The 20546-nt window shown below is 44.7% G+C and overlaps 1 long non-coding RNA gene across 2 annotated transcripts; it reads right to left on the minus strand.

Moving 5' to 3' along the window:
* Window positions 1-963: 963 nt before the first annotated feature.
* On the minus strand, window positions 964-18201 carry LOC147751833 (uncharacterized). 2 transcript variants are annotated; one of them, XR_015315796.1, is made up of 4 exons: window positions 18062-18201; window positions 12494-13636; window positions 12204-12259; window positions 964-1491 (listed from the first exon to the last, which is right to left on the minus strand). It is a non-coding gene; the product is annotated as an uncharacterized LOC147751833 (long non-coding RNA). The 2 variants fall into 2 exon arrangements; XR_015315795.1 differs by lacking the exon at window positions 12494-13636 and having other exon boundaries at window positions 18062-18175.
* Window positions 18202-20546: the final 2345 nt, after the last annotated feature.

Consider the following 20546-nt stretch of genomic DNA (forward strand, 5'->3'; position numbering starts at 1 on the left):
GGAACATGCTCATGCAAACAGAAAAGGAACGTGCAAATATACTTTTGAAAATAAATCTAATAAGCAAAACGATTCTATAAAACCGGCCACTGGCGCATTTCGCTTTACCACCCTCACAAATATGGCGGAGGTTTTCGGATTCCGTTTTCCTGTTGATTCTGTTCGCTTTACGCCGACAGAATAGCAGCGTAGCTGCGAATAACACCAGTGGCGTTCGCAACAGCAACCGAACGTGGAATATTTGTGGTGCCCTAACGGATACATTATTCTTTCCGTATCTGTGTCTCGTTCGCTCAAGCGCTTGTCGTCTGCGATGCTACCCGGCTTTTGGCCTGGTCGCCTGAAGCTGAATGTGTAGAAGCTGTTCGAGTGACACTTTGATGGAGTCATTAGTAATCGGTGAAGCAGTTACCCAGCGCCATCATCGGAAAGGAACATTCGCGCTAATCATGATAGGGACGATACTGGTGGCGGTGAACGACAAAACTCAATGTCAAACGTGAAAATGGCGAATCTTAACTTCCAGCTTCGGTGGTTGTGGGTACCAAGAATCAACCCGGCAACACGCGTTGTATCTTAGCGATGCGGACAGTTTATGGGTTGGCGCAGCGAGCTTTAAGTTTCTACGGATGCTGACAGGCGGTAATGTGGTGGTATAACCCATATTCATTTAGCAAAAAAACACGTATTTGCAATTTGGGCTTGCGCGTCACTCGGTGCCGACGAAAAGCGAGCCCAGCAGTGTAAACAGGCATGTAACCCATCTCTGGGGCCAGTGGTCGTAATATGAACTGAAAACGTTGTATGGAATCATCGTTCGTGTACAAAATGAGGCGATCAGGACACCTCACCAAGTCCCAACAGCTTCTCTGCTAAAATACGTATTTCGCTATGTTTAATAAGCGGTGACGCATTGAGCATGTAAACTAAAGTGGGAAAAATGGGAAAAAATAACAAATTAGGCACTTGTTTTAATCATATATTTGAGAAATTTAATGATATCGTACAGCAAAGGCTGTCGGATGCATGCATTTCCCTAACAAAGCAATTATAGGCAAATTATAGTTATTTAGGCAGTTGTCTATTCGTATGCCACTGACGTTCCTCGTGATATTCATTCTCCAACGATTATTTAGGCCATGTCTACCTAGGCAGCAGAGTAGATATATGAATGTAAATAAAAAGTTCCACACGAACAGATATAAACACAGACAGAAGACCGGCCAGCTGATTCTGTTTGGTTATATAGTCATCTTACTTGAATAATTACTTTGACGGCTAACGTTTCTATAAATCCCATTGTATTCATCTGTGTGGTGGCAGTATCGGTAACGTGAAGCGGTCCACATCCGGTTCCTTAGTGCGAAAAAGCCTATATCCGAGTAAGGCGTCATGACGTTAGGGCGTTTGTGGCGATAGATCTCCAATTATACGTCACGAGCACGCGCAGCCGCTCGAGCTTTATTTGACAGTCTGTCTAACTCCAGATTTCTAAGAAAATTAGAATATAGGAACAGTAACACTTGACTGAGTGTCAGTGGTTTCACGGGAGACAAGATTTTCATTAAGGCAACGATTTCAATAAGTCGTACAAAGCCAAAAATAGGGGTACGTAGATACTGTGCACTGTGCGATGTTCGGTAACTCTTGTTCATACACTGGGAAGCTTTTCAACTACAAGTGAGCATCTTTGACGATCAGCGAACAAAATGCTTTGAGGTAATAGTCACACGTTACTATCATTGAGACACGTTTCGTAATTTGGTTCGTAAAGGGGCTCTCTAGCCAAACGTACCAGACCATGCTGCGCGTTTCGTTTTTTCCGCTGCTCTAAGGGGACGCCTGTGTTTGGTTAGTATTGGTAAGCACAGCATGGTCCAATCAGCTATTCTACGCTTTGGAGCTGTTATTTAATTGTAATTTAGATAAATTTCGCCGTAATAAAACTCGAACTCTATTATAATACGACAAGCACTGGAACAGATAAGCATTTCATCGAGGATCTTTAATGACACTTTGTCTAGTTACGTTGGATGACCACAACATGTACCGGTCAATCTAGTAAGACACATCATGCCTGAGTCTAGTCCTAATCCTTATGGCCATCAAATATCTCGCCAGCCATTTTGGTAATTGATAATAATAAACCGCATAGAAACACCGTAATTAGATGTTTCTCCAGTAATTGTGTTTCTGAAAAACAAAAAAAAAAAGACTAATTGATGTCGAACTTTTGCGAAAATGAAATCGATGAGCGCATGCTTTTTTAAACTTTACGTTTTTCCTGTTACAAAAGGGCTGTCCCGAATGATAAAGATACGCCAGTACACACTGGCTCGCCAAAATACAGTTTCGTGCTTAAATGCAAAACGTCCCACAGCTGACAAACCTTTTCTTGACAATCTCGATCAAAAATAAAGATCATTAGCCTTCAGACTTCTTCATGTACACACTCTTATTTTGGTTATGGCCTCATATGAGAAAATATAGTAACACAATTAAAAAATATCTCAAGAACACCAACGTTGATAATAATTATAATCATATTGACAAGGATCGCTATACTTTCTGTCCCCGCAGGTAGGGCACTGTTGCGGCTACATTTAAAGCAGATCCTACTTTTGGCCTAAGGGGCACTCGAATAGTGGGGCTCAATACTTTGTTGTAGCATTCGTACAATTGTACGTAATCATGCAGCATAGCTAGCCATCTCCAGCCGCCGGCTGTTCGATGCACGCGTTAGCGAAACGCGCTCCCGTAAGCGTCCTTTCATGATTTACGGTAGCAGTCTACTATCGACTTGAGCTTCAGTCGCTGGCGCAGGGATACACCGGGCGGGGTGGGGGCCGCAAGCAACAAAAAGCGCTCGACGGATAAAGGGAGCAGCTGGGGGAAATCGACGTTCGTTGCATTATCTTTTACTGTTATAGCGTTCATCTTGCGTCGTCGTCGCTTATTGCTGCCATACGTCCTCTTATCGATCGCGCCTTTTCCTTTGTTTGTTCACCTGCCGAACTGTTTGCCTCCAAGCGTATGATTATGCCACCAGCAAAAGTCTGTCAAGGAAATATACATCGCTGGATGCTATCGGATATAACGGGGCAACTATCGAGGCGAATGGCCATATTGGACTTCGATCACTGCCACTAATGGTCAACCGGTCACAGGAGTTCACGGTTGCACCACTAATGACATCAGATGATTTAAAGGCAGTCAAATGTTTCGAAGTCGACCAGGCTGGATCGCATATCATCGAGGCCAAGAAAGGCTAAACTCTATTTTGGCCTTATTTAGATAATATCGTTTCACTATCTGCAATTGAATAATGACATCCGCTTCCGATCCATATGGAATGGCTATGTTCATAAAACCGGTCGTGTATCCTTTTGTCCATATTTTGGTTAATGGTAATTCACAGCGGTCTAGGCAGTATACACGATATATCCTATTGTTATTACGATTGGTAGTACCGTGATTATGCCAATGAAGCTTGTTTAGTACTCAGTGGTTTATCGATTTTATCATAGTGACAAATTCGTTGGAAATGACATGGGAAAAATCCTTAAAGAGACTTATATTCGGCACAAGATCTATCTCAGTAAGATTGCCCCTTGCTCTCAGCTTGTTTCGTAAGGCAGAGAATGGCAGTAAGATGTATCAGAAAGGCAATAAACTTGAACTGGCATTACAACTATAAGAGCATCTCTTTCGCCCTTCACGGTTTTCGCTTCACAATGCCCCACAGTACAATAAGAGATTTAGAGCGTAGAACTGAAGCTCATTGAATCGATCGCCAAGCAATAACAATTCCTCCAATACAGCCCTTCGGTTGAAGCTGTGCACGGTGAAGCTGGTGATGACATCATTTGCCTTTGCACCGCCGCCAAGAGCATGATGAAGTCATTTATTCAATGGTTATTATCGTATTAGTGCTATACATTGCCATTACAACCCATGCTAGCGATATGAACGACAATATCATCACTACAGCCATCGGTGATGGCAACTAGCGTTCAGCGGAACAGCGGCTGCAGGCTGTATCGACTAAGTAATTACTTTGACAATTAAAAGCTGCTACTTCAGCCATCAACATTGCCCCCTGCGCAAATATTAAGCTTACACTTGTTGTTGCTGTTGTTGTTGTTGTTGTTGTTGTTGTTGTTGTTGTTGTTGTTGTTGTCGCCATCGTGTCAACTGCACAACAAACAACGATAAATAACCGGTCTCGCATAATCTCTATTCGCTGAACGCTATTGAATGGTAGCGGTCGAGTGAGGGACTAATGTCAGCATCGTGTTTCGCCGGATAATGTCAGCCCGTTTTTCTTCGCGTTGCACCACCTTTCTGTAGACAACTGGAGAATGCGCCGATTCTGATGATGCTGTTTGTTCAACGAAGCTGTAGCAAACGTGTAGGTACTTTATCGAGGATCCTTAGTTGGCGTTTACATGCTGACAGATATGGGCCTAGTCTACGTTTACGATAGCCTACGCAGGGTTCTCCGTCACACCGGTTCACGTTGAACATCAACACCGTCTCGTTTAGCTCATTTACAATGGTCCAAGTAACAGTACCAGCGCGAATAGTGACTGTTATTGGCTTTATAACAGATGCCAGCGGGGTCCGGCCGTGGCCCGCTCCGTTCGGCCCGGCGCACACCACACGGTGATCGTCTGTTGCAGTGATCCAGTTGACGCGCCGTTGACTGTTTTTCATATATCGACGACTAAAGCTAGGCAGCAACGGAGCTAGCCGAACGCGATGACCACGGCTTAGCCAAAGACGATGACAATATCATTGGTCAGCATCATCGTCACCGCCAACAACGACATCTGACACATCCCCTTCAGTAACGGTTCAGATGAAGCTTTCGCTCACGGACGATAGGGCTGGTCACAACGATAAATGACGCGTGTTAAAATCACAAGGAGAAAATACTGATCGTAATGAATTATTACTGTCGACGTAGTGGCAATCGTAGATGCATTATAGAGAAGGTGGAGCCGGGTCCACGTCGAGGCCGCGTTTGATCGTAACTGAAATTAACACTTGACTAGGTCCTTTGGTTTCCTATTATCGCAGTATAGTTGAATCTAGTGCTGTTGTAATCGTTCGCCGTGATGCGTCTTAGGGTCGGCCTTCAGCCACAGCAGTGAGTAAACAATTGTGTCACGGGACCTCATTTGTCCAGCACTACTGTCCTGTTTGTAATACCGAATCGGGTAACACCGTCGCCACGCACAGGGCCTTACGCCTGAAGTGTCCGCTATCATTTTCGCATATATAGTATATACACGACCATATCATCAATAGCTGCTCGAATTCTTTCCACGGAAATGCAAATGAAATTTATGTTTTCCATTTCCTATACTCGTTGTATCGTATACATTCAAGACGTAAATCAAATTACGGCCCAATCGACTGAGTTATGCTAATCCCACAGTCTACCGAAGTCATGTCTGCTTATCGAACGGAACGCGACCATTACTACCGTAGCAGACATTGCAACCTACGTCTGTAACAACCGCCCCCTACGCCGCTGACGGCCATAATAGCCTCAAAGGCAAAAAGCCCCTGCAGCAATACTCAACACGAGTAATGGCCATTGCCACCGTGATGTGCACCAGGATCACCTCATCATTTCCGTCATAATCACAATCATCATCGTCATCGCCGTATTTGGCTATTGTCGTTTCTGCAATTTACCGTCGTCGCTGTTATTAACATTATGTCGTTCGTCGTGACGCCATTTCGTTGACGGCTTTAGCTGCCTGCGGCGGCCTTAGCTGTCAGGCCGCTTCGTTCGAAGCAGCGCACGATGCAAGTACAATGAGGCGACGCGGTCCGTGCCTGAAGGCAGAGAGCGACGCAATCGATCGCGTAAAGCCTGACATCGACCGTTATTTCGCATGTTGTTTGTTCTTCCTTTGTGGATGTTCGTGCGGGGTGTGTTACCCTTTTTCGATACTAAGAATTCGGCAGCAAGTGTAGTCGGTGCCATGCGATGCACAGCGGTTCGGCACTGCGGTAATGAGCTGTCGCAAACATCGCCAGGAGCACAACGTTCTATTCATTTGCTTGCCAAAGTGCTACGTATATAAAGTCGAGATCAACGTCGTTATCGGTAGCCTATTCGTCGTCGGCCTCCAGCCGTTGAACAGCAACAGGCGCCATTTGCCAGCCGCAGTCACGAATGAATCTGAGATATACAAGTCCTTATTACTGTTGTATTATTATGAATATCGCTGCTGCTGTTGCTGCTGCTGCTGCTGCTGCTCCTGTCTACAATGACAAAAAATCACGACAAGAAAGAGCTTAAGAATACGGATTGCCAGTGTGTGTTTCGTAAGATATGATAAGCGTAAGAAGGAATCGGCGCCATTAACATTCATCGGCGGCGGACAAGCAGCCGACAACAGCTAACGCCCATTTGTAGCAGCAGCTCCGTTACGATACAGGGTCGATCGGACAAGCGAATGGTCACAATGTTACAAAAACACATATCTTGATAATGTGATTCATGCCAATATCCCCACCGCCTCTGTAGCTTCCTATACATTTACACATACGTCACCGACTGAACGATGAGTGTTTACCGTCATGCACGGCCAATCGATGTTATGGATTCATACTAATCAGACTTTTTTTTTGAGGTTGTCGTTCACACGTCGGAGAAGAAGGCAAAAAGCAAATTGGGTACTCCAAACAACGATAGCATGTCGAGAAAAGATCTAAAGTAGCGAGGTTTCCCCTCAACTCTGATTAAGATATTAGAATTGTAACTAGAACAGAGCGACTATTATTGTAGTTACGCTACTTGGATCGATGTTTATCAAACTGTTACATCTGAAGAGGTAGCATGTGGGTTGAAATTCTGTAACCTGTTTCGTTTTGGGGTGCCAACAATATCAAAGCAAGCCTGTTTCACCACCTTTAAGTCATTTCAACGCAACAGCCCCGACGACGCCCCATAACAGTTACCGGGTGCCAGTTGTTGCTTTAAGCCCTTAAAGCTAGCAACAGTTAACGGAATGCGTCAGCAACGCGACGCGAGAATAGAAATGCTAAGCAGATGGACCTATGTTACAACAGTACTTTGAGGGGCTGTAAACAGCTATTACCAAAAATGAACGATGACACCTAATCACTGCATCCGTTTGGGTTTTAAGATATTTTATTGCCCCACTGATTTTCTACATGGAAATACAACAAAAGTTAGAGGGTTAAAGACTGACTTCAATCCAGACGTAGCAACGCTCTTTGATCTTTAGTCGTATTATCAAAATGTCTACAGAGCCTTCGGTATATAAAATACGTAGGGATCGTTGATAGTCGGTGTTTTTGTTAGTAGCAATTTATTGTAGCACGGCGAATAGCTAAAGCAGAACTGTATGTACGTTTGCTCTATATAATCATGCTAAATTATTACTTGCATTGTAGTTTAACGCCTGCAGTGTTTACGCGAAGCGTTGTATTACGTATAGAGCTATGACAATAATCATGACTTGGTCACGTTCCTTCATTCAGTCAGTCAAGTACCAACCTAATCGCTCATTTTGACCTGACCAGTTGTCAAATTATGGTGTCTTCATCTTTAGCAACCCATTACCAACGTATATATATATAGTATGTTATATGAATTTATCATTGTCAACCGCCTCAACGTGTCTTTAGGGACGAACGAATGAATACCCAATCATGCTTCTGTTTCTCTACAGCTTATTCAATGAGAGTTGATTTACATTAGATGCCGTTATACTAGGTTGTCTCCCCTCCTAAAAGTCATAACCTCACTTTTATTCTGACTCTCGTTCAGAAATTGAAATCTGCACCTGATTCGAGTTTAGCTCTCTCAGTCGCTTCATTGAATTCTTCATACGATGTCATCAAGAGCTTCCTCCTACCGCTTTTACCTATAAACTTGTACACCGATGTATTTCCGCTTGTCGAAGCTGCCTACTTGTCTTTGCACTCCTAGCGAAAGTACAAAGAGGTAGTAGTCTGCAACATTAAAACACGCTCTCGTTTCCCATTGAAGCTTGTTTGAATACCCGGACAGTGATCGTCGAGACGAGCTCCCCGTCACGTACCGGACGCGGAGGGAGTGCCGACAGCCTAGTAGACAACAGCATCAGTGGGACGGCAGCTACTGCGGCAGCGAGAGTATGAACTATAAAACCTGGAGAGCTTTCGCCGGCACACTGCCATTCGACGTGCTAGAAGTGACTGCAGTTGCGGGGGTGGCCAGCCAACTTCTACGGGTAATGCCTGAATATTCGCTGTCCGGGCTGGAGCAACCATTAGTTACAATGCTTCGGACCAATAGCAACTGTTAGAACGAGATCCCTGGCATTCCATAACGATTACAGTGAAACGTATTACGCTCTCACCCGAAACTGACATTTTCGCGATCATGAGGTGTTAAACGATAGTTGGTTCTGTGTGTAGACGACGTACGGCCGGTGGAACTGCTGGTCGCGCGGATCTTGCGATCGGTGAGCAGAATCGGCCGCGTCGCCACTGGACCCGTTGCAATGAAACAGAATAGCTACCGTTCTGTTATTCAGATGTGTCTGACGCTGTTGTTTGTGCCGATTTCGTTTCGTCCATTCCATTGCATCCTATAGCATTCCTCATTCATGCGTTCGTGTTGGCCGAACAACGGGCTGTGCGCGAACAGATCACACAATGGCTTTTGATGGCCTTATAGCTATGCCAGCAGGGTGCTGGCTGTGGCTTTCGTCTTGAGCTGACAGCCGGGTAACGCGCCGTCACCATGGCTGCAACCATTTCTACTACTGCATGTAGTAATAACACAGCAATCACTGTTACCGCAACGAAACGTCACTGTGCAAACAGCAATGTTAGAGTGCGCGTCGCTCGAGCGGCACCAACTGCACTCACAACCAATAGCCATCAAGCAGCATTCTAAACACAGCATTGACAACGACTTTCTAACAAGAACGACATCATCTAGTCAACAACAATGAAATGAGTCTGCTTGTTATAGGCGAAAAGCAAGCAACAGGCTAGTGATACAAGAGCGTTGCCGCAATAATTGTTAGGGCAGCGGCCTCAGTAGCAGCAGCAAGCGAACATATATAGGGAAATAACGGGTGGGTGTAGGAAACCCAGCACGACCCCAGTTCGTGTTCTTAACGTCAAAGGCAGACTGGTGGTGGGATGACGAAAGAATTCAGTTGTCATCCGGACCGACCTGGACAACAGGGACTCACTGTTCAACAGAACTTTATCTGCAGAAGACCACGTTTTTGTGCCAGTAGGAATGACAGTCACGCTAAGAAGGAGCGTCTTCAGTCATTCAGCAAGGGGTTGGGGGAAGGGGGTGCGTCGATTACTAAAGGCGCCAAGCAAAACAACAAGGCATGCTGGCCAATAACCGACACAAACATAGTGAAAATAAAAAGCAGAGGATCCAATGGTTATAGTTGCAGACGCTGCTGCTAAGCGTTCAGCTTTGCTATGAAGAACCCATTGTCCTGCGCGTTTCACTAACGCTGGCTGCTTGCTCGATGAATGTGGGTCACCCATTCCCAAATACCTGTCACACTAATAAAGATATATATATTTTTCTTTTTTTCGCGATAGCATGTCAGTGCTGCATTCGATCAAAGCAGGCGGCATCGGTTAAAAAAGAAAACAACATGCTGAATTAAAAACGGCAGAATAACTTAATTGATAAATAATGATGTCTGGCGATATTTAAATACAACAGAAGCAAACGTATGCACAGTGAATGAAGTTTGTTTTTAGCGCAGAAAAATTCCCATCGTACTTTTTAAAAGAACAGTGTCTATCTGCCGCTGCGTCCTGGTATGCATGTAATTAAGGTAACGAGATTAATTACGAACGTTCCACGCAGTGTACGAACGGTGCTAGGATGTAGCGTTGAACGCACATCGCATGCGTGGACAAGATATAATGCTTATATATGGTCTGATTAGGCATATATATATAGTTAGCTGGATTCATTCGTATTTGGCCAAGAAATCCCACTAGCTTTTCCAAAGGTATTTCTATTCGACGTACGGCCGAATTATTATTCATAGGGGAGTTGCGTAGAAAACTTCTTTTGTAGTTGGGGGTGTGCTACAGATCAAATACATTGAAGCCGTCCCGAAAATCGTTGCATGGAAATTAGCACGGCTTAATTTTTGTACAAAAAATGGTAATGTTATTTTTTATGAAAGCCGAACTGATGCATATACTGGACCAGTTACCTGATGGTGATACAAAAGCGACTGCTAGACGATCAACCCATCGTGCGCTATCGCTTAACACAGGTAATTTCGTTATCGCGTGCAACACCGGTCTTTTCTGTATCAACATAATAATAATAATAAGCACTATTTTCACATGACGCAACTTTTTACATCTTTCCTTTGTTCGAGCTGCCATATTTGGCGCCTGTGGGAAACTTTGTGGCACGCAAGTATTTCCTAAGCTGGGTAGGATGAGCTGGCACTTCGTTATGCGTCCGATCCTCGCTCATTACAAGCAGGTAAATGTCGCCATTATTACATGTTATTGCCATTGGATACGCCATCACTAAGTTACAACCAAGTACGGAGTTATTACAGAAATCTATGACCAGCCATACTTTCGGAGGACTTGAAGACGCGCAATGCCAATACAGTCCTTAAGTATTAACTTCTTAACTTTACTGTTCATAACGTCACCATGTGATTACGATTGGTCAGCCACAACTGTAACGCAGAGTTAACATAGACTCTAGTTTTAAAGATGCAATTGATTGTCTTTTGCGGTAAGGGTTATGTCGAGAAGCCGAAAAAGGTAATCGTTGGACAAACTCAGGGTACGGCGAAAGGAGCTCGAGGCTCACGACCGAGGCATGCGATTCACGCATATGCCTCCTGCCCACATCCGATACTTCGACCTTAATGACAACTAATAAACATCACACTGTTCGCCGTTTTCCGTGGAAAATCTTGCGACCTGTGAAGTTGTGCTGAGTGCTAGCGGGCAGCACAGTCAATGTTGACAATCGCTGGCGGCACCATGTGAATCAAATCGTCGTCAACAGCAACTATCACAACAGCAGGCAAGAAGACAAACAGCCGGCAGAATTGAAAAGGCCGTCAGACCAACTTCAGCAGGTGATGCTACGCTAACGGAGCTAAAGCCTGATGAAACAGCCGATGGAACAGAAAAAGAAAAAGATCTTCCACTATCCATTGGCATCAAAGAAGCGCAAGCAGCTGAAGTGCAAAACCCAGCGCACTCTTCTTCGCCAACCGATGCGTCAAGTTCCTTCAGCTGAGCACACTTATCAGGTGAAACAGGCACCCCCACAGACGGATGGGGGACACGATGTCACCGCGCGTATTATTGTCGAGTCGAATAGCTGGACCTTTAACGAGCGAGGCGATGGCTGGTGGTGGACCTCTCTTCCATCGGCTCAAAGAAAGAAAACCTCATCGTCGAAAATCAGAGAGAACGCCGTCTAATAGTGAGGAGCGACGCTAAAAGGGCAACGAAAGCAACATTAGCGTAGCCGCGCCAGGCAATTGCAAATTATGAATATTCACAAAGTGGTAGAGGGGTCAACATATCGTGAACACACACGAAGTGCCATAAAATTGTAGGGACGAAGCTGACGCTGTCTGTTTGCTTTGCGTTGTTCGACACAACTTCATCGCGATCTTCGTTCGTGGCTGTGTGAGGTACCATTGCAATTGAGATGATAGTTATTTTTCATTGGGTAAATTGTTTCGCTCGCGAAAAAGGGCAGGCGTACTGCAATATTATCGAATATTGTTACCAATTCATGATACTCGTGATGAATAAGGCAAAATAACCAGAACAGCAATGGAAATCATATTATAGCTCATAACGTAATTTTTAGAAAAAATGCTTCACCAGTCGATGTCTGCGTGTTTTAAACCTAATCACTCTCTGAAAATGTGTTCAAACTGGCTCAGCAAAACGTGAAGCGTACATGTCGAAAGTGCATGCACCAATTTTGCGAGATAGAAAAAGGGTTTACCATACGCTTTTAATGGGGATATTTTTTCTATAAAATGTAAAAAAATCAAGAAACAGAAAAATACGATAATGCTATTAACGACAAGTAATATATGAGTTGACTTTGCTTGCAAAGTGGGGTTGACCTATTGGCAACCTTAATATATACATATATATATATATATACATTGACCTACCTCAAACTAGCCCGATGGTGACTTTCGAAGCCATATGGGATTGTTCTGGCTGTAATCTTGAACAAGAACCCAGAAACGATATCTAAGCTGGAGTCGTTTTAACCGATCTACTTATTATAAATTAAACTCAACTCTACGTTTACCGTCATAGCTAGCAGTTCAACTACCCTACGTTATTTTGGTTAGTCTTTGGAGTCAGTGATGAATTGAAGTACGACAAAGATACTGTCACCATAATAACGGCGGGTCTTACTCATTACTCTGCAGATAATCGGCCGAACAATACGTACCTCTTGCAGGTATCCTATCGCAGATATCCGTACGTATACATTCAACAACGCTAAGGTAGTTTTAATCTGTTCACAATATTGCTTGATTTGCAGGGGGCAGTTCTATCGGGATCCATATGGTGCAGGAATTGCCGACGCCAAGAATATGTTACCATAAGCCATATCGGGTAAATATACTATGCCCTGGGCACCATTAGTGCTAAGGCCCAGTCGAGAGGCAGTGTCAACAAACGTTCAGTTGAAATGGCTAAATTCAACTACGTCTATATACCGTTAGGCGAAAAGGGAGTAAGTAGAAGTGAAGTGAAATAACGAGACACGATGAGGCGTAAAAATGCGTACAATTGTACAAAAAGACCCATCGGCATCAAGAGCAGCATCGATCACAAGCGACCCGCGAGAGACGAAGCACGAGCGGTCGCCCTTGAAAGGTTAGTTACGACGGTGAGAACAGACAACGCCCAAGCGAATTATCCCATTTTATAGTCAGAACGTGTCGGTATAAACTACGGATGAAATGTTCTCGAGTATATGTAACATATATTGTTAAAGCATATTCACTTTTAATTTCATACGAATATGTTGCATAATAATAAATATACAGCTGGATTGAAGGCTATACTATTTGCATACTTTTCGAGCAGAAAACGGGGGTTTAGCTTATCACTTAACCAATACAATAGACATCGTAAACATACCACAGACGCCTACAAAGAACAAATTACTGTGGATCTCTGCGATCACGAATTTCGCGGTCAAAGTGTCTTCATAGAAACAATTCTTCCAAAGGTGCTTCCCTTCTAGTCTCCTCCGATAAGAATAAAACATTGGTGCACAGCTTTTCCCTTCCCGCCGCTTTCGATCAACAATATTCCAGTTAATTCAACGGGTTTAAAATTTCCTCTGCACATGAATATTAGATATCAATCACGGGATGCTGTGAATTTTTATGTGTAACTTAGTTGCGGGACCGAACATACACGTATAATTGTTAACCTATAAATATTTCCAGTCCTCTCTGTGACTGAACGTCCCGTTGTAGATCCATGATGAATTCATGTTTCACCTTCATAGCTGGCATCTCCTCGAAGCGAATATCCGTACAAGTCCTTTCTCCCTTTGGAACCTTTATGCCGATTCGATCTATCCAACAACAATAATAAAACGGCATTTATATTGACTACCATTTAAGAACCATATATGAATGCGCTCCGAAAATCACAATCATTGAACTTCGTGTAAACATATGTACTCTTTGTTCAAGTCTGTAAAATCATTAAAAATTCCCTTACGAACCTCCATATACATATACATATATATGAACGTGCTTCAGGTACTATTTGCAAGATCAGTGTTAGAGGTTTAACTAAAATGGCGCAATCATAATTAAAAAAAAGACTATGCATGCATCAAGAATATTTCGGATAATTACCTTGCTATTCATAGGTATGTTCTGAACCTGTCTTAATCGGACGGTTTTCCTTGCTAAAACAATGCATGGAACCTATCGAACTATTGTCCAGGTATGAGTATCAGTAAAGATGATAGAAAGGATGAGTTAAGAGGTACCTTAAACCTAGATCGGATTCAAGTTGGCACTACGTAACGAAACTGTTAGCGTTGTAGTGATCACCACCAAATGGTAAATACGCCATTTTACTGATTAGTCCTGACAACTTCGCATAGTTGTCTGGTAGATCATTCGAATGTGTCGATAAAGCCATGTACTATATCACAGAGCCAAGCAGCTTGTTCACAATCACAGGCTAAATATGAAACCAAATTTTGTGCATTACTTAGTACCGTCTCCCAAATTCAAAAGAACCATCTAAAACTCCCGCAAGGTGACGACAGTTGATTATTGCTTGCCTAGAACTTGCCTCGATCAACAAAGTAGCAAATTTCGTAATTAAAGAATCTCAGTTCTAGTTAAGTTCCTGCTGCATCTTGTTCATCGGAAAACGTCAGGCGAAATCAGATAGAATTTGTTTCATCTAACTATTTTTTACATCTGTTCCCCCTTAGCTTTTATAGTCATGGAAGTACTAGTGCAGGAATACGAATACCACTGAAACATATTCGCCATACTGTACTTATACGGATACAAAAAAAAAGGCAATAATGTACGCATTTAAATCGTCAATTACACACTTAGGCCCAGTGTTAGGCGTCTGACATTAAATACGCCTATCTCAGTACTGGACTGGAAGTTTGACTTTGTACAGATATTAAATGTCATCATCCGCATTCACCATCGTCTATTTTAGTCGACTATTATTGAGAGCCATTCTACAATGTGGGCGATATAGAGCAACGGAAAGTGTGAATCTGGCCGGAGGCTGATTCTTGTTAAAGTCATCTAACCACGCAGGAACCCAATATGGTGATGAGTAAGCAAAGATAAACAAAAGTCACTCTGTGACTACGTAATTCCGTAAATGCTGGCTTGCTATTACCATTTACTTAGTACATCAGTTTCCCAGTGAATCGGACGAAGTCAGCAAAGTTTGCTCTGTTGATCACATTATAAGCAATGGCATCGCGACTGTTCTTAAGGGATATTACTCTATTGCTAGACCAATGACATGCTAAATGAATAATCTGGAATAGTTCCTCTTGAGAAAAAAAAATTCCTTCTGAGAAACGAGTTTAGCTCAAATAATTTCCCGGGTCAATTCCCAAATCTTTGTGAGGTTCCGCCAGCTAAATTAGCGGTTTGTTGCTGGCATGGTTTGTTTAGGTGGCAGAGAGACTAACAACTACAAGGATACATATCTATCCATGGCTTTGATACAACCTAACTCCATGTCTAACTAAAATTCTTCTAATTCATTATGAGTCAGCTGAGTGAACTGATTTAGCTAGATCTTGACGACGTTTGAACGCATTGTGCTTAGATGAAGAATTTTGCATTATCTACTCTGGGTTAGTCTACTCTGAGCCGAGTGTGTATATATACCACACTTACTAGCTTGTTACAGCATGGATCACAGGAATCATTTGATCACACATTTGGAACAAGCGGTTTTATATATTGATATTACTAGTAGTATTATCAAGTCATATAAAAAAATGAACGTAATGTAAATTGCCTTTTTACCTTTTCATTTACGTATTGTTTGTTGAACAAACGGTGTTAATAAAGATTACTGTTATTATTAGATATTAATTTTCGGAAGAAAAGCTCATAATAAGCATCTGTTGAGAAACGTGTTCGAACCGACCAAGTTCGGAGCGTTACTTCCAATATCGAATAGATTAGCATATTGTAGGGAGAAGTGTACTTGTAGCTAGGTTCGCCTTAGCTTGTGGCACACGGCAGTCTTCTCAATAGGCAACCCATGTGGCGATGCACGTGTATTATAGGTGATGTACGTAGATCCGAGATGACTTGTTCAATACTAGAGTCCAGCTAAGAAATGTATGCTCTTGTTTGTGAGTTCGCGCAGAAAGTCATCTCATTATCAGAAGCCTTAACTATAGCTGCTGTTATCGCCAATCAATCTGTTTTATTCCTCGTCATATTTTCTAGGACGCCTTCATAAGATCGCGGTCTGTCTCACGGTCCATCTCATAGTACGGATCTACTGTAGGAAACTAGACACGAACGCACCTGTGCTGAACTGAAAAGTTCGAGATGATTTTCCCGTATTCGAGTGAAAACTTCTGGCGGTTGAAGGTTGTTGAGATTAGCGAAAGCCGGAAGCTGTGAGACATCCCTACCTAAGGGTCGTCCCAAGAAAAGCCTTTTAATAACGGCTTCCAAGGCTGGCAAACGAACAGTTCGTGCCTTTCGAGACCGTATCAAAAGCGTTCAGTTAGATGTAGCTTGACGGATACGGTGCTAAGATTCTAGACAGTTCTGTATGTTCTACCATCCAATCGTACCCCGAAGATACACATAGACCTGTCGTCGAATCGATTGTGTATGCGCTCAATCTGTCTATCCTTCTATATTTCTACGCTAAGCGCTATCGTTCTTACCTCTTTCACCGACATTGTAGTTGCAGCTGTTCTCCTAAAATCAGTGAATATTCTCGGTGTTTACTTGCGGGAGCGGACCGACCCATGACGATTACGATATATGCGGTAAATAAATATCCTACGGCCAAGCTAAACAAGCCGAAATGGCGATAGATATACAGTCAGCAAAGTGGAGCTATGTAGCCATGTCGAAAAATACGATGAAACCGAGATCTTTCCCAACAGAGTTTACTATTGGGGGTGACTGTTGTAAAACAGCAGCGTCGTTTGAAGGTCCACCATGATGACTATTTTCGGTGTATTTTCTAGAAGTTCGAAATGCTCGAACAGAGTCATTCGACATTCTGTGCAGAAAACCATTCGCTCTGTATTTTGCTAGAGTATTGCCTCTACACAGCGTATCCTAACGATTAATAGAGTTTTATCTAGCAGAAAGAACAACCTACGGATTATTCATCATGACCGGATAAGTTAACCAAAGGCAATGTTAACAACCCAATGCACGTTCTTGAATGCATTGTTTATTTCAATGGAAGCATAACAAAAGACACGGTTATCAGCCAGAGCCGTTTGTTGCTAGCGTGCCTCGATTATGTTGGAAATACCGTGGAAAAAATATTTGATAAACGGAGTTTAAAACGTTCGGCTAGGAGAAGTCACGCATTAAATAGGCGATGTTCAGTCTTCCGTATGTCCATTGTACTTAAGCTGCCGGATAAGCCTACTCAATCGCCTACACAGTAGAACAAAGATAAAGCAGTAACCATCTATGTGCTATCTACGCTGTGCGAACCGCTTAACTCGACAGGCGAAGGCAAAGTCTCGAAACCGCTATTCGGCGGTATAAATATTGACCGTTGAAAATGGTCGTTCGTTTACACAATTGCTACCCGTAACCAGTGCGAATAAAAAAGTTGTAATAACCACTTTTCAAAAATAAAATGCCTTGACCTTCTCTCCAGTTTTAGCTGTAGCTCTAATTCGATTCCTAAGTATTGTTCAATCGATGATAATTTCATACAAAGCACCTACTACGTCAACAACCACAACAAAGCTACGGCCTTCTGACGTCGGACGCCAGGCGGCGGCGCCGCTCAACACAAACGGTTCCAGTCGGTCGACCAACGGAGCGCTCGTTCATGCCAAATGCCGGCTGGCTTTTGGTTGATCCGCCAGCGGACACGATCGGTAGTAGCGACAACTGCTACAGCAGCGGCCGGTGAGGTCTGCGAACTTCATTCCAAGAAGGAAGCCGCCATCTTGGAGCGCCACCGGCCCTACTGTGCAGCGCCTCAACAACTTATCTCTACTAACAACATTATAAAGCCACACACGGATCCACCGCAGAAGAAAGACGGTACATTACTCGGTGCGGTCTCGCGGAGATTATCGTTCGCCACGGAGATATAGGGCAAACCAGCTAAAAACCCGATCAGAATGAACCGAACAATATAATCTTAATTGAATAGCGTCGTGGGTGTGTATATCACGTTTGAAGCATCTGCCTGTTGCTTTACTAACCGCCAGCAACACGATACTCTTCAACAAAGGCAAAAATACGGCTATACGGCATTGAGTACTTACCTCGTTTGGCTCCGAAAGCGCAAACAGATCGAGACGGTTGGCATTCCATTGTGAGATGAGGTTCCGCAGACTGCTCCGTTCCTCCAGCCGTTTATCGAACTCGGGCGAGGCCATAGCTGTTGCTGGCAGACAGCCTTGCTCCGTTCGGTCACTCGCTGGCTCAACGGTGTTTGTGATCACTTATTTCGTCGTCTTCTTCGTCATCCACAAAATCGGCCAATACCAACAACCATACGAGGTAATTTCTAGCACAGAATAATAGAACTGAACACAGCGACCACGATCGTCACCAGCATCGAACTTCTTTGGACTTCTCTATCTTAGTTAGTTCGTTTCGTGCATTATCTTTTGCCCGAACGTATCGTAACACCGTATCCGCTAATCCTTGGTGGAAAAGAGGGAAGGTCAAGGGCGTGATTTGATAACCGAGTCGAAATCCACGCCCTGCCGGACAGACTTACGGACCGAGGACATGAACATTAACACTCTAGCACACTCTAGCCATAACGCACCGATCACATCGATACTCTGATCTCGTCAGTGATGCTCCGTCGCCGTTCAAGTTGGCGTGCACTGACAACGTGTTCCTTTTTCTGCACTCATTTGAACTGAACGAAAACGAGACGATGATTTGAAAACTTTCGACGAAACCAGGCTCGGGGTAGTGACAACTACTTAACGCCGTCAGCCGGAGCACAGGCGAGCTACGTTAATGCATGCCCTCAGTATCAGTGATGAACGATGTACCCTTAACTAGTATCGTCATAGCTAACAGTAACAGTGAGAGGGCTGAACATCATAGCTTTTTGTTATAAGTTATTTGCTTCTAGCTGGCAGCTGGCGGCAATGGGACAGCACTTGTTACTGTGGCCGTCACAGCACATGACAGACAACTGGGAACGACGGAGGACTAACTCCGCAGCCTGCCACTACTTCCACCACGGGACGTATCGACAACGACTGCGGTACCAGAAGCAGTCAATATGAAAGGCTGCAACGGCGTAGCGCTACGACCCAAACAACACAACCAGCCGTCGCCAGAAAGCGGCCACCACCACCACCACCACTACCACCACCACAACAACAACAACGACGACAACGGCGACGACGACGACGACGACGACGACGACGGCGGCGGCGGCGGCGGCAGCAGTCGCACCAAGACTACCCGTCGTAGTGAATGCCGTTCTCAGCAGTCAGTTAGGCAGCCAGCCGCCACTGATGCTGTCGCCAGCGGCAGCAGCAGAAGTAGCAACTACAGCCGCAGCACAGCCACAGGTTGAAGCAGCAGCAACATCGGCAACTCTCCAGACCTCAATTCTCAACTTCTCTGAAACACAGACAGACAGACAAACAGACACGCGGACATCCGAATAAGAAGCACCAGACACCAGCACCTAGCAACCAGCTACTCACGACTGGCTGTTTGCTGGCGATCTACTGCGTACGGCTCGCTGGCAGTCGATAGTTACACGGACCGAGCGAGACGGAGCTGAACAGCAGCAGCAGCAGCGGCGGCAGCGGCAGCGGCGGCGGCGGCGGCGGCAGCAGTCATCGAGGCGCTCCACCATCAACTACAGACGGCGACAGCAGCGAAAGCGGCAGCCGTAACGACCCATCCGCTAGTAACTAGCCGCCGAAGATTATGATGGCGGGGCCGACGGCTGCCGGCAATCGACGCAACGGACGACAACTGATGCCGACAAGGAAGCCGACGACCACACCGCGCCACACCGGTTCCCGAGCCGTTGAGGAACACACGTTTGCTGGCAGCGCGCACACAGACTGCCGCCAGCGCGGCAGCAGCGGCGGGCACAACGATGGACCGACGGCGCAGAAGGGCAGATACACAAACAGACAGCCAGCAACACCACCAGCACTGAGAAGGGTCGAACAGGATGAGTGCGCCCTCGCAGCAACACATTACACAGCATAGGGAGAGAGAGCCTGCTGCGACGACGGCAGCCGCGTACGCTCTGCCGCTGCTAGAGCACCAGTCGGAATACCAGTACCAGTGTGCTCTCTCTCAAGCGACAGCCAGGAGCGGAACGAAGCCAGCCGAAGAAGAGACTGTTGAACGGCAACAGCTTCTCCCCTACATAGCCAGCTAAAGCGCCAAATGTCAGGCGTTCCTAACAGCAGCGGTAGTTGGCCAAAACGTTAACGTTGATGGAAGACAAAACGTCGAGGTGCGTAGATCGTTCTGACTACGAAGGCACGAGCGGCCATTGTTCAGTCAGTCTGGCCCAGTCAACATTAGGATACTGGGGAAGGCACAGCAGAGAAGGCTGACTTCAGTCTGTACGACTCGAATGCTTCTAGCCTGTATTCTGGACCTCCCTTTTTCTTGCCGGCATTACTTGAATTCGTACTGGCCGAATAGAGTTGGAAATCAACCTGTCAGGTAATAGTTGAACCCTGCAATAAAGCACTCGTAGAACACGTGACCGGTATCACTTATCGGTGCTGTTAAACCTCGTAGACT

The sequence above is a fragment of the Varroa jacobsoni genome, unplaced genomic scaffold, assembly GCF_002532875.2.
Source record: "Varroa jacobsoni isolate VJ856 unplaced genomic scaffold, vjacob_1.0 contig02902, whole genome shotgun sequence".
NCBI classification, from domain to species: domain Eukaryota; kingdom Metazoa; phylum Arthropoda; class Arachnida; order Mesostigmata; family Varroidae; genus Varroa; species Varroa jacobsoni.